This window comes from Saimiri boliviensis, chromosome 8 (genome assembly GCF_048565385.1).
Source record: "Saimiri boliviensis isolate mSaiBol1 chromosome 8, mSaiBol1.pri, whole genome shotgun sequence".
Taxonomy (NCBI): Eukaryota; Metazoa; Chordata; class Mammalia; order Primates; family Cebidae; genus Saimiri; species Saimiri boliviensis.
Window position 1 is genome coordinate 114833383 of NC_133456.1, and position 14739 is coordinate 114848121.

At 44.3% G+C, this 14739-nt stretch overlaps 1 protein-coding gene across 2 annotated transcripts in view; it reads right to left on the minus strand.

Moving 5' to 3' along the window:
- The window catches only part of RBM17 (RNA binding motif protein 17), a 56547-nt gene that overhangs the window by 33985 nt on the left and 7823 nt on the right, over positions 1 to 14739 (minus strand). The window contains exon 1 of one of the 2 annotated variants that reach the window (XM_074405092.1): positions 11115 to 11181. The exons of the other annotated variant lie outside the window; for it this stretch is intronic. The gene's annotated coding sequence lies outside the window, so the exon portion shown is untranslated. Of the gene's footprint in view, positions 1 to 11114; positions 11182 to 14739 lie in introns of those variants that run through there. 2 annotated transcript variants of the gene reach the window in all.

A 14739-nucleotide genomic window follows, 5' to 3' on the forward strand; every position in this document is an offset into this window, starting at 1 on the left:
CCAAACTCCCAGGCTCAAGCAATCCTCCCATCTCAACTTCCCGAGTATTTGGGACTACAGGCACATGCCCCCATGCCCAGCTAGTTTTTTTGTATTTTTGTAGAGACAGGGTTTTGCTAAATTGTCCAGGCTGGTCTCGAACTCCTGAGCCCAAGCCAACCACCCACATCAGCCTGAGCTGAGCCACTGCGCCTGATCTCATGCCGATATTTTTTAAGTGCCAAGTTTACATTTGCACACACCTAAAACGGTCAATAAAATGATAAACTGTTTTTATCCTTTTCAGCTGGGAGGTTCCCAGCCTTCAGCCAGGGAGGCCAAGAGACTGTTACCCTTTCCATTGTGCCCCTTAGTGCCATCCTCAGAGAATGGGGGCAGAATAGCAAACCTTGCTCTAGCGCTTTGAACAGGAGTACAGCTTTAAGTGGCAACCTTAATGTGGTCCCTAACGTGTGATCAGGTCATCAAAGCCAGATCATTGGCTTACGTGGCACGATCGGGAAGTGAGTTTATCTGTGATCTGAGGGTTTCGAGGGATTAGTAACACTTTCAAGTTACATCCTCCCCCTCTGGGGAGAAAAAGTGTTGCAAAGAGCAGTAACAACAGCTCCGCACAGAGGAAAAACATTTCTGGAAGAACTTCTGCCAGCTGGGTGCCGGGGTCTTTCACGTAAATCCTCTCACGCATTCCCAATACTCAGCGAGACCGGTGTTGTTATGCCCATTTTTCAGAACAGGAAACTGATCCTCAGGGAGGTTAGGGAATTTGCTGAAGTCAAACAACCAGTAAGTGACTGAACTATGATGGGGACCCAGGTTTGCCTGACTGAGGTTAGTGCACTTTTTAGTATCTTAAGCTGCCTTGGGAGGGGAAGACGATCTACGTAATGAGCAGGGCAGTGACACTCCCACCAGGCGTATCTCTGGGACTGTACTGTTTAGTGCCCTCGGTCCCATTGGAACTCTGCCATTCTTCCCACTCTGACAACTAATGTCATTGAGCAAGCACTTCCTACGTGCCAGGCTCCAGGAAGAGTGATTTATATATTTTAGCCAATGTCATCCTCCTAGAAGCTTTACTTGGGAGCTGTTATCATCTCCATTTGGCAGCTTGAAGTTATTTGCCCAAGGTCATAAATACCCAGACTCAGAGTTCCCAGGTCCCAAAGCTGTCCTCTGAAATTCCACGCCTTATTCTCCCAGGGAAACATGGGCAGAGCCCCAGCTCACCATGACACACCAGCTCTATACAGGGAAACATGTTTCCAAGTCTAAGATAACATTTCTATTTCTAACACATTCAGGTACAACCCGGAAATTTGGGATGATTCCTTAAAATGTTTGACTTCTGGCGAGATCCAAGATGGCTGATCACTAGCAGCTCGGGATCGTAGCTCCCAGTGAAAGCGCAAAGAACGAGAGGACGCCACACCTTCACATGAATTCTTGTTGCTCACGCACCAGGAGATTCCCAGCAGGGGAGCCCCACGGGTCGCCAGCGCGACTCTTGTGACCGGCGAGGCGGTTTTGCCGGCGCCTCAGAGCGTCGGTTCTCGGTGCAGCGTCAGAAAAGCACCATCAGTCTTAACGCCGCTGATTTGGTCGGTGCAGTGGGTTGCTCAGATTTCGGCGCTGAGAATCAATAAGTTGGACGTCCACTCAGAAACCCAATTACAAAGACGATAATTATAAAGACCACAGATGGATAAATCTACAACGAAGGGAAGAAAACAGTCAAAAAAGGCTGAGAATACCCAAGATCAGAACGCCTCTCCCTCAGCAGGGGATCCCAGTTCCTCATCAGCAACGAAACAAGGCTTGATGGAGAACGAGTGTGTTCCAATTATAGAAGCAGGCTTCAAAACGTGGATAATAAGAAACTTCTGTGAATTAAAAGAACTTGTTCTAACATAATCTAAAGAAACTAAGAACTTTGAAAAAAGGGTTGACGAAATGTCAACAAGAATACAAAATTTAGAGAGGAAAATAAGTGAATTGATGGAGCTGAAAAACACAATACGAGAACTACGTGAAGTATGCACAAGTTTTAAGAGCCGAATTGATCAAGCAGAAGAAAGGATATCAGAGGTCGAAGACCAACTTAATGAAATAAAACTAGAAGACAAGATTAGAGAAAAAAGGATAAAAAGGAATGAGCAAAGTCTCCAAGAAATATGGGACTATGTGAAAAGACCTAATCTACGCTTGATAGGTGTACCTGAATGTGACGAAGAGAATGAATCCAAGCTGGAAAATATGCTTCAGGATATTATTCAGGAAAATTTTTCCAACTTAGTAAGGCAGGATAATATTCAACTCCAGGTAATACAGAGAACACCACAAAGATATTCCTCAAGAAGAGCAACTCCAAGGCACATAATCGTCAGATTCACCAGGGTTGAAATGAAGGAGAAAATACTAAGGGCAGCCAGAGAGAAAGGTCAGGTTACCCACAAAGGGAAGCCTATCAGACTTACAGCAGATCTCTCAGCAGAAACCCTACAAGCCAGAAGAGAGTGGGGACCAATATTCAACATCCTTAAAGAAAAGAATTTTCAACCAAGAATTTCACATCCAGCCAAACTAAGCTTCCTAAGTGAAGGAAAAATAAAGTTTTTTGTGAACAAGCAAGCACTCAGAGATTTCATCACCACCAGGCCTGCTTTACAAGAGCTTCTGAAAGAATCACTACACATAGAAAGGGACAAACAGTATCAGCCTTTCTAAAAAATACCAAAAAGTAAAGAACATTAATATAATGAAGAATTTATATCAACTAATGGGCAAATGGCAGTATTAAACTCACATATATTATTATTAATTCTAAATTTAAATTGACTAAATTCCTCAATTCAAAGACAGACAGCCAATTTGGACAAAAAACTAAAACTGTATGCTGCATCCAGACTCATCTCACATTCAAGGATACACAAAGACACAAAACAAAGGATGGAGAGAGACTTACCAACTAACCAGAGAGCAAAAATAAATAAATAAAAAGCAGAAGTTACAATTTTTGCCTCTGATAAAATAGTATTTAAAGCAACAAAGATCAAAAGAAGCAAAGAAGGACATTATATAATGATAAAAGAATCAATGCAACAACAAGAAGAGTTAAAGGTCCTAAATATATACACACCCAATACAGGAATACCCAGACTTACAAGACTTATAAAGAGACTTAGACTCCCGCACAATAACAGTGGGAGACTTCAACATTAATATTAGACAGATCAATGAGACAGAAAATTAACAACGATATCCAGGACTTGAACTCAGATCTGGAACAAGTAAACGTAATTAACATTTATAGAACTCTCCACTTTACACAAAATATACACTCTTATCAGTACCACATCATATCAACTTAGAAGTTTAAATGAAATGTTGGTTGGCTCCTTGTTTGTTACTCTCTTCCCTCATTTTCTTTCATGTCTCCGTTATTAAGGATAATTATAGGCATACCCATATTTAGACTGCATTCTAGCCCGGGCAACAAAGCAATACCCCTATTCTCTCTCCCTCTTCCTCTTTCTCTTTCTTCCTCTTCTTTATTCTTTTTCTTATTATTCTTTTTCTCTTTCTAAAAAAAAAAAAAAAAAGAAAAAAAAAAGAAAAATGAAGTATCACTTAACACCCACTAAGATGGCTGTGAGTTAAAAAAAAAAAAAAAAAACAAGTATTGGTGAGGATGTGGGGAAACTGGAACCCTCATGCATTACTGGTGGGAATGAAATGGTACAGCTGCTGTGGAAAACAATTTGGAAAAAAATAAAATAAAATAAAATAATAAAAAAAAAATAAAATGTTTGACTTCTATCTTGAAATCCTGGGTCTAGTTTCTTAGAAACTCATCCTAAATCTGTATCAGAGTTTATTAATGAAGAATTCTATTTGGCTTTGACTATTACAACCAGGGCTTAGCAAGCCCTTGAGTTTTAAAAGGGACAAGTTGAGTTGGCACAGCTCTTTCTCATCTTAGATATCACCTGAATCTACAGATGGATGAGAAACAGAAGTGCAAACTCGGTCTTTAACCAGACTATGTGTCTGACTCTAGACTACAGGAAATGGCTGCCATACGCAGACAAAGAAAATCAGGACAGGATAACGCTCCCTGCGTGGATCACCTCAGGCACCGGAATAGCACAGCCCTGCAGAATAAGAAGCTTACATGGATGAGCAAAGCCAATATTCCCTTGCTTGGACCAATAGAAATGGGATATGCTCTTGGCTGCATTCGTAAAGTAGGAGAAGCAGAAGAGGCACTGATCTGGGGGATGAGGAATCACACTTTTGCAAGAAGTGGACTGTGACTGAGGCAAGTAAAGAAAGAAATTGTAAGCATCTTTGCAGCTGCTGATATGGTGAAATAAAGACTAAAAGTACAGATTCTACACACATCCTCCCTGTATCTAAGAATTTCTCCTACTCTGGACCAGGACCTCAGGATATTCCCTACCTAAACCCCTACAAATAGCTTGTTTAGGAAGGAATTGACTCTGAGAAATTTCCATAAAAATGAAAAAATGTACCCAACACAGATCAACATAATGTTAAACCAAGAAAAAAGGGGGAAAGTAAAATAGCCCAAGAAAGAGATTATGATGGAACAGACAAACACTGGGCTGAGTATACAGTCATGGATTTTGTTAATGGAATGGAGCAGTAGCCTCTATAAACTAAGAGCTTAAAGCAGAGATTTAAGGGATGATATGGCGGAAAAAGGAGGTGAGACCTGGGCTGACAGTGCTCAGCAAAATAGGGTGGAGGTTGCTGTGAAAGTAGCACATCAGATAACAGACCGTGGCAAAAACATAAGAGGCCCAGATGGGAAGACTGAGAAATGACAGCAAACCTCAATGAACATGAACGGTCATAAATTTAGCAAACTTTCTAGGTGTGCTGGGAAGGGACACCTGGGCAAGGGAGGGCACTAGCTGGTGTGAGGTGTCAGGTATTTGAGAAGTGCAGGAAAATGGTATTTAAGGACAATGGGATTGGACAACTATTGCTGGGTTCCACGCACGCTCTACAAAAAGATGTGGGTGATTTTAATTTTTTTCTTGTTTTTTGTTTGGTTTTGAGGCAGGGTCTCACTCTGTCGCCCAGGCTGGAGAACCACTGGCTTGAGCACAGCTCACTGCAGCCTTGACCTCCTGAGCTCGCCTGATCCTCCCACCTCACCCTCCTGAGCAGCTGTGACTGTGGGCATGTGCTGCCATGCCTGGCTACTTTTTGTACTTTTTGGTAGAGACAGGGTTTTGTCATGTTGCCCACAGGCTGGTCTCAAACTCCTGAGCTCAAGCCATCCTCCTGCCTCGGCTTCCTGAAGTACTGAGATTACAGGCGTGAGCCACTGTGCCTGGCCAGCTATGGGTGTTTAACAGGCAACTGAAAACCCAGTTTGAGCTGAAGGAATTCAAACAGAGCAGAGTAAAAAGAAAAAAAAAAAAAGAAAGAAAGAAAACCAAGTTTGAAAGCCAAAGGAATTTCCTAGTAATTGACAAAGGATCTCTCCTCTCCTGAGCAGTGTGGGAGATAGAAAAGTGGAAAACTACGCCTAGCTGGCATTCCTCTTTGTCTTAAGGCAATGCAAAGTCCTCTTGTTTCTTAAGAAAATACAGGCTCCTTTCAGAATGCTCTCCTTTCAGAATACCCCCGTCTCAAGGCATCAGAGTAGCAGCAAGACCCAGCCAGAACCTTTTCCCCCTAGAGATGCCACATGGGAGTATTCATCTCCAGAGCTCTGCAGGTCAGGCCACCACGGCTGCAGCTCTGAGGCCCTGCTGCTCCTTATGATAACTGCATCCTCCAGGCTTCCAGTGATTAAGAGCTGCCACCTGGCCTCTGTCACTGAGGTGTCATCCCCACTGCTGTCAGTGAGCCTAGCAGAGCAGCCAACAAGCTTGTACGGTCGGAAGACACAAAGTGTGGTTGACCAGAAGGCTGAGGGCAGTCATCCCCACAGAAAATCATGATCCTTTGCCCAGTGTTCAGTTCTATGGCTGTGATCAGTCACAGAATCCATTGGCCACCCTCCCCACCAGGAGGAAGGAATCTGCAGCACCACTTCAAGGATCTGTAATAATAATTCCCCAGTTGGCTGGGCGCAGTGGCTCATGTCTATAATCCCAAAACTTTGGGAGGCCGAGGCAGGCGAATTATTTGAAGTCAGTTGTTCAAGACCAGCCTGGCCAACATAGGGAAACTCCATCTCTACTAAAAATACAAAACTTAGCCAGGTGTGGTAGCGGGCACCTGTAATCCCAGCTACATGGGTGGCTGAGGCAGGAGAATTGCTTGAACCCGGGAGGTGGAGGTGGCAGCGAGCTAAGATCACACCACTGTACTTTAGCGTGGGTGACAGAATGAGACTCCATCTCAGTAATAATAATAATAATAATTTCCCAGTCATTCACCGAATGGGCCTGTGGCCCTTTACTTAAGCAAACATCATACAGGAAGGAAAATAGCCAACCATTTTAAGAATTGGTGTTGACATCGTTATCTTGAGAGCTGAGGTTAGACTGTGGGTGTAGAGAGCAGATAATAATTAAGTCCTTGCCAAGGCCCAGTTGACGTGAACCCACCCCATGGTCCATTTTCCCAGTCTCTGAATATGCAACTGGGGTTGACATGCTTGAGAACTGGCACGCTTCCCATGGCAGTTCCTTGGTCTGGCCAGTGAGGACATCATAGTGAGAACAGCCAAAAGGGAGATGCTAAAGCTTCCTCTTCTAAAATCAAGATAGAAAATTAAAGACACTATCACAGGCTGAATGCTTGTAATCCCAGCTACTTGGGAGGTTAAGGTGGGAGAATCACTTGAACCCGGGAGGCGGAGGTTGCAGTGAGCCAAGATCGTGCCACTGCACTCCAGCCTGGCCAAAGAGTGAGACTCCGACTCAGACAAAAAGAAAAAAAAAGGCAATATCACAGCCCATGGGCTGGCAAGGATGAGGGCCATGCTTAAGGGTCTAAAGCAGGACTTGGTTAACATTTGAGACCCTATGGGTCCCGCAGGTCCCACTGCATGCATTTGTCCTGAGCACACAAGCAGCTAGAGACAAGCTGCAAATGAATGAACATTCCTGACTTTGCGTAAAACTTTACTTCCGGACACTGACATTTGAGTTTCATACAGTTTTCACATATCACAAAATATTATTCTTCTTTTGATTTTTTACCAACTATGTGAAAGCATGAAAGCCATTTGTAGAGGAAAGGAGGTATACAAACAGGAAGTGGCCAGAATTGGCCCACGGGACTTGTGGACTACTGATGTGAAGGAGGCAGGGGTGGTGGTGCCCCAACATATTTCCATTAAATTCTCCAGTCTGACCTTGGAAGACACCAGATAGATCCCGAAAACAACAGTAGATGACCACAAAGTCAGTGGAATAGGTTAACAGTAGTTGCAGCCAGCAGAGCAGATTAACACAGCTTCAGGCAGGCTATCTGCAGCATTATGATTTGGCCAAGTGTGTGTGTGTGTTTGTTTGTTTGTTTGTTTGTTTGTTTGTTGAGACAGAGTTTTGCTCTTGTTGCCCAGGCTGGAGTGCAATGGCACGATCTTGGCTCACTGCAACCTCCACCTCCTGAGTTCAAGTGATTCTCCTGCCTCAGCCTCCTGAGTAGCTGGGATTACAGGTGCCCACCATAATGCCTGGTTAATTTTGTATTTTTAGAGATGGGGTTTCTCCATGTTGATTGGGCTGGTCTTGAACTCCCTACCTCAGGTGATCCAACTGCCTCAGTATCTGAAAGTGCTGGGATTAGAGGCATGAGCCACTGTGCCTGGCTTTTTTTTTTTTTAATTTTTTTTTTTTTTTAATTTTTTTTTTTTTTTTTTTTTTTTTTTTGAGACGGAGTTTTGCACTTACTACCCAGGCTGGAGTGCAATGGCACGATCTCGGCTCACCACAATCTCCACCTCCTGGGTTCAGGCAATTCTCCTGCCTCAGCCTCCTGAGTAGCTGGGATTACAGATACACACCACCATGCCCAGCTAATGTTTTGTATTTTTTAGTAGAGATGGAGTTTCACCATGTTGACCAGGATGGTCTCGATCTCTTGAGCTTGTGATCCATCTGCCTCGGCCTCCCAAAGTGCTGGGATTACAGGCGTGAGCCACCGCGCCCGGCCTTATTTATTTTTTTAATCACAAAAAAGAATCTGAAATAGTTGCAAGGGGGAACAATATGCATTCACAATTTTTTCCTAGAGCTGTGTTAATTCTCCTGCCCTCTATAATAACGGGGAAGAGATCTGGAAGGTCCAGCTCTTCTGCTGAACATCACGGGGATATTTTGCCAACCAGGCCAGATGAGCACAAAGGAACTAACCTGCTGGAAGTCTCTGTAAGACACATGAGCTGCAGAGTGGGAAGGGGCTCTTCATATTCGGGAGGCTGCTACACATCCATAAAAATGTTGGAATCCAGTGGTCAGGGGTATGCTGGGACATACATACCAAGTGACACACCCAGTTGTCTCTGACACCCTTTTTTTTTTTTTTTTTTTTTTGAGACAGAGTCTCGCTCTGTTGCCCAAGCTGGAGTGCAGTGGTGAGATCTCACCTTGCTGCAGCCTCTGCCTCCTGAGTTCAAGCTCAGCCTCCTGAGTAGCTAGGATTACAGGCATGAGCCACCAAGCCCAGCTAATTTTTATATTTTTAGTAGAGACAGGGTTTCACCATATTGGCCAGGCTGGTCTCAAACTCCTGACCTCAGGTGATCTGCCTGCCTTGGCCTCCCAAAGTGCTGGGATTACAGGCATGAATCACCGCACCCAGCCTGATACCCCTTTATAAGAGACAAATGATTCTGTCTTGCACTCCCCACCATGAAGAAAGAGGCACAAGGCTTAGTGGACCTCTTTGCATTCCAGAAGCAGCACCGTCTACACCTGGGAGCACTGGCTTGCCATGCAGATCCAGTGACACTAAAGGCTGAGCTTTCAGTGGGAATCGGAGCAGGAAAGCGCACAGCAGCAGGTCCATGCTGGGTACCCAGAGCCCGACACCCAGGCCGTGTGACCAGACAGACCTTACGGGATCAGAGGTATCAGGGTGATTCACAATAGCAAAGATACAGAATCGACCTAAATGCCCATCAATGAATGGTTGCATTGGCCAGGAGCAGTGGTTCATATCTGTAATCCCAGCACCCTTGGGAGGCTAAGGCAGGAGGATTGCTTGAACTCATGAGTCCAAGACAAGCCTGAGCAACATAGTGAGACCTAAATAAGCATCCTCTCCGCCCCATCCTGGCATGACTGACTTGCCTGCGTGGTTTTTCTTTGTAAGACTTACCATCCGGAACATTACACCATATTTTCCTTTTTTTTTTTTTCAGTATTTTCTCATAATATACCATATTTTCATCTGTTTATTTGCTTCTTGTCTGTTTACCTCATCAGAACTTGAGTGGCATTATAATAGCATGGATTTTGACTGTTTTATTCTCACTGTGATACAAGTACTTATGTACCTGTCACATAGTAGGTACTCAATAAATAGAAGTGGCAGCAGAGCACCAAAAATAAGCTCAGCGGAAAATGAAGAATTCCATTATTTGTCTTAAAAAGGCAGACAAGCTGGGCATAGTTGATCACACCTGTAGTCCCAGCATTTTGGCAGCCTGAGGCAGTCAGATCCCTTGAGCCCAGGAGTTAGAGACCAGCCTGGGCAACAAGATGAAACCCTGTTTCTACAAAAAAAATACAACAATTAGTCAGGCAAGGTGGCATGAGCCTGTAATCCCAGCTACTCAGGAGGCTGACATGGGAGGATCACCTGAGCCCAGGAGTTAGAGGCTGCTGTGAGATCATGTCACTGCACTCCAGCCTGGGTGACAGAGCAAGATCCTGCTGACTCCAAAAATTAAAAAAGAGAAAAAGGCAGACAAGTCACTAACATGGGGAATTACGGGTCATAACAGGAGAGAGTTGGCTTTTTCAGAAAAAGACAGTTGTTAGGAATCCAACAACGGAAAAATGGGTAAAGAAAATTTGGTATATATACACAATGGAATACTGTTCAGCCATAAAAAAGAATGAAATCCCATCATCCTCAGCAATATGAATGGAATTGAAGACATTATGAAAAACGAAATAAGCCAGGAACAGAAAGTTAAACACTGCACGTTCTCAGTCACATGTGGAAGCTAAAAAATGGTCTCACAGAAGTAAAAAGTAGACAGAGCATACTGGAGGCTGGGAAAGGGAGAGGAAAATGGAGTGATAGGGAGACTTTTATTAAAGGATACAAAATTACAGCTAGACAGGAAGAACAAGTTCTAGTGTTTTGTACCACTATAGGATGACTACAGTTAACAACAATGTATTACATAGTTTCAAATAGCTAGAAGGAGGTGAGGCAGTGGCTCATACCTGTAATCCCAATACTTTGGGAGGCCGAGGTGTGTGGATCACCTGAGATCAGGAGTTTGAGACCAGCCTGGCCAACATGGCAAAACACTGTCTCTACTAAAAATACAAAAAATTATCCAGGTATGGTGGCAGGCACCTATAATCTCAGCTACTTGGGAGGATGAGGCAGGAGAATTGCTTGAACCTGGGAGGCAGAAGTTATAGAAAGCCGAGACTACACCATTGCACTCCAGCCTGGGCGACAGAATGAGACTCCGTCTCGAAACAAAAACAAACAAACAAACAAAAAAAGGAAATAGCTAGAAGGAGGATACTGAATATTCCCAACACAAAGAAAGGATGCATGTTTGACATGACAGATGTGCTAATTATGCTGATCTGATCACTACACATTAAATGTTTCGAAACATTACCATATACGCATGAGTATGTACAGTTACTATTTGTCAATTTTAAAGCACAATGTTGAAAGAGAAAGAAAAAGACAAGTGAGAGAACAAGAAATTCATCCCACACCCACGAGGGATGAAATTAACCTAATCTCAACAGAGTTCAGTATCTTCATCTAACAGACAAGGAGCAGAATCTTTCATTTCGTGTTGGGGAGGGGAAGAATGAGGTTACTCAAACAAAAAGTTTCGAACTTCTCAGAAGAAAAATGAATTTCGTCAATTCGAGTTACTGTTAATAACCCATCTGGCCATAGCTGACAAAACAGACCTTTGGATTCCATGAAACGAAGCACTTGCTGATGTCTCTTCTGGGTTCTTCAGACCTCCTTCGCAGGTGGCTGGCTTCTCTGTTCTGTTTTAACCCTCCAGATGTCATGTGAAAAAAGCATGCTTGTTATGAAATAATCCTCTGGCTTCCTTACCCAGGAAGTCCCTGCTTTGTTTTTGTTTTTATTTTCTGAAGCTCTGACAGTAGAAGTTTCTGGGGGGGAAATGTGGGGGAAACTGTGGGTCTTTATAAAGCAGGGTGAAGTTGTTCAGAACCTGAAAGAAATAAGATACTGTATTTTCCTTCCTCACACTCTCTTGTTCACGTCCTCAGAAGACAAACGTACTCCCTTCAGTTCCCAGAAGTTGGTCTGCTCTTTTTTGATTTTTAATTGCAGAGAGAGGGTCTCACTCTGTGTCTGGCTGGAGTGCCGTGACACAATGGTTAGCTCACTGCAGCCTCAAACTTCCAGGTTCAAGGATCCTCCCACCTCTGCCTGCTGAGTGGCTGGGACTATTGGCGTGTGTCACCACACCCAGTTAATTTTAAATTATTTTCTTTTTTTCTTTTTCTTTTTTTTTTTTTTGAGACGGGGTTTCGCTCTTGTTACCCAGGCTGGAGTGCAATGGCACGATCTCGGCTCACCACAACCTCCGCCTCCTGGGTTCAAGCAATTCTCCTGCCTCAGCCTCCCTAGTAGCTGGGACTACAGGCACGTGCCACCATGCCCAGCTAATTTTTTTTTGTATTTTTAGTAGAGACGGGGTTTCACCATGTTGACCAGGATGGTCTCGATCTCTTGACCTCGTGATCCACCCGCCTTGGCCTCCCAAAGTGCTGGGATTACAGGCTTGAGCCACCGCGCCCGGCCCATTTTAAATTATTTTCTAGAGAATCTAGCCTATTTGCCTAGGCTGGTCTCAAACTCCTGGCCCCATGTGATCCTCCTGCTTTAGCTTCCCAAAGTGCTGAGATTACAGGCATGAGCCACCACCCCAGCCCACTTAGCTCTTAGGGAGAGGCGAGTGCATCACAGAGAACACTCTGTGCTCCCAAAAGAAGGAGTTGACAGAGCTCACATTCCCTCACCCTTTCACACAGCGTCCCCTCATCTTCCTCTCTTAGTTGGCATCGTGGCTGGGCTAGGACCCCCTCATGAAGACCAAGATCCTCATAAAAAGGACAAAAAGTTCATCTAGCACCAGTCAGGCCAATACATCAAAATTAGCATAACTGGCAGAAATGCAGAGGCATTAATGACTCTTATTGACGACAGGGTTAGTAGAAGATTCCCTGATATTGATGCCTGGCACAGATTATGAGAGCAGCAGAGTGCATGCTGCCCAGCAGCTTCCGGAAGCTTTCGTCCAGAAGCTGGAGATACTGCTGAAGTGTAACACATTCCAGTGTGCTGAGACTGCCCCCAAGAACTGCAATACCATCATGGAAACAGTGGCCCAGCTGCCCACTGCAGTCACCAATCCCAGTGCCGGGCTGTGCAGCAAAGAAGATGATTAGATGGCTCATGTGCATGTTTTGTTTTTAAATAAAACCATAAGAAAGAAAGAAGGAGGAGGTGGAGGAAGAGGAAGGAGGGAGGAGAAGGAGGAGGAAGGAGAAGGAATTTACATCAGCAGGCTGATTACATCCGGTTCCTTGAATTCCCTGGTTGAGTGTACTGACCATTCTCCCTACGGATGCTGGCGATTCCCATCAAGCTCTTCATAACATATTGCATCATTGTGGAATCTAGACTTGGGCCACAACAGTGATTTTTTTTTTCTCAAATCCAATTCCACAAAGTAAAAGCCTGATGAAATACAGTGAAGGCTGATGCTCTAAGAACTGTGTTTCCCAAATCCAGAGCTCTGAAAAGGTTCTGCATACAGTCATTCACTCAAAACTTAATTACAGAGCATGAATTCCATGCTAAGTGCTGAACTCAGCACTAGGAAGAAAAAGGTGACCTAGAGGCATATCCTCCTTCTAAAGATGCGTAGAGGCTTGCAGGAATGATCAGCTGTGTCTCCAGAGAGCTACAAGGCAGTTCTAAATTGGTAAATGCCCTGGGAGTGATGGGATTGTGGCATGTTTAAGGGTTAGCCAGAACTGTGGCAGGTTTAAGGGTTAGCCAGACCTGGGACCTAGACACAACACCACTCCTCATGAATTACGTGTGGGTGTTTCACAACCACGATGAGACACAATGCCTGCATTTATCACATGGAAATGGTGATGGCATGCCTGCCCCACCAGATTGCTGTGAAAATCCAGTGAGAGACACGTGCAGCATTCTCAGCACAGCGCCTGCCGTGCAGTAAGTGCCTAATCAATGCTAGTAATTACTTTCCTGTTTTATTTATTTATTTATTTATTTATTTATTTATTTATTTATTTGAGACAGAGTCTTGTTCTGTCGCCCAGAGTGGAGTCCAGTGGTGCAATCGCAGCTCACTGCAACCTCCACTTGCCGGATTCAAGCAGTTCTCCTGACTCAGCCTCTTGAGTAGCTGGGATTGCAGGCAGGCACCACCATGCCTGGCTAATTTGTTTGTACTTTTAGTAGAGATGGGGTTTCACCATGCTGTCCAGGATGGTCTTGAACTCCTGACCTTGTGATCTACCCGCTTCGGCCTCCCAAAGTGTTGGGATTACAGGCATGAGCCACCTCACCTGGCCACTAGTGATTACTTTCAGTATTACTAAGATACAGATAAGGGAACAGCCCAGAGGAGGGGGAGTAATTCCAGACGGAGGGATGCCATAAGACTTCCTTCAGCAGGTAGCATTGGAGCTGGGTGTTAAGGAGTGAGTGAGCTTTGCGATTATGGATTTAATAGAGGAAGCCGAGAAAAAGGAGGAAGTGTTGTGGGAATAATGAGCAGTTGATTTTTGTTTTGTTCTGTTGTTCACTTGGGGATATTTTTGTTGCAAAGACAGCATGAAAGACAGTGGAGAATTCATATTGAAGGGATACACCAGGGCAGGTTATGAAGGATTTTGAATACCAGGCTAAGAAATTTGGGCTTAATTTCACAGACATTATGAGCACTCCTAAAACATTACAGTTTAGATCAGGGAAAAGAAAAGTATTCTTCAAGAAGATTAAATTTGGACTGGGAATGGTGGTTCATGCCTGTGATCTCAGTACTCTGCCCTCCTAGCACTGCCGAAGTGGGCAGATCACCTGAGGTCAGGAGTTTGAGACCAGCCTGGCCAACATGCTGAAGCCCTGTCTCTACTAAAACAAACAAACCAACCAACCAACAAACAAATAAAAAGAAACCAAAAATTAGCTGGACATGGTGATGGGTGCCTGTAATCCTAGCTACTTGAGAGGCTGAGGCAGGAGAATCACTTGAACCTGGGAGGCAGAGGTTGCAGTGAGCAGAGATCGTGCCACTGCAATCCAGCCTGGGTGACAGAGCAAGACTCAGTCAAAAAAATAAAAATAAAAAGATTAAACTGGAAGCAGTGGGTAAGAATGATGGAATGGAGAGAAACGTTTGAGTGAGGGAAGTCAGCTGAAGAGCTGTACAGACGTCTAGACAAAATGTGACACAAGCATGCCTTCACCTCCCTGCAAAGACCACAGCCCCCTGCGCTCCAGCAAGGTTCAGAATCC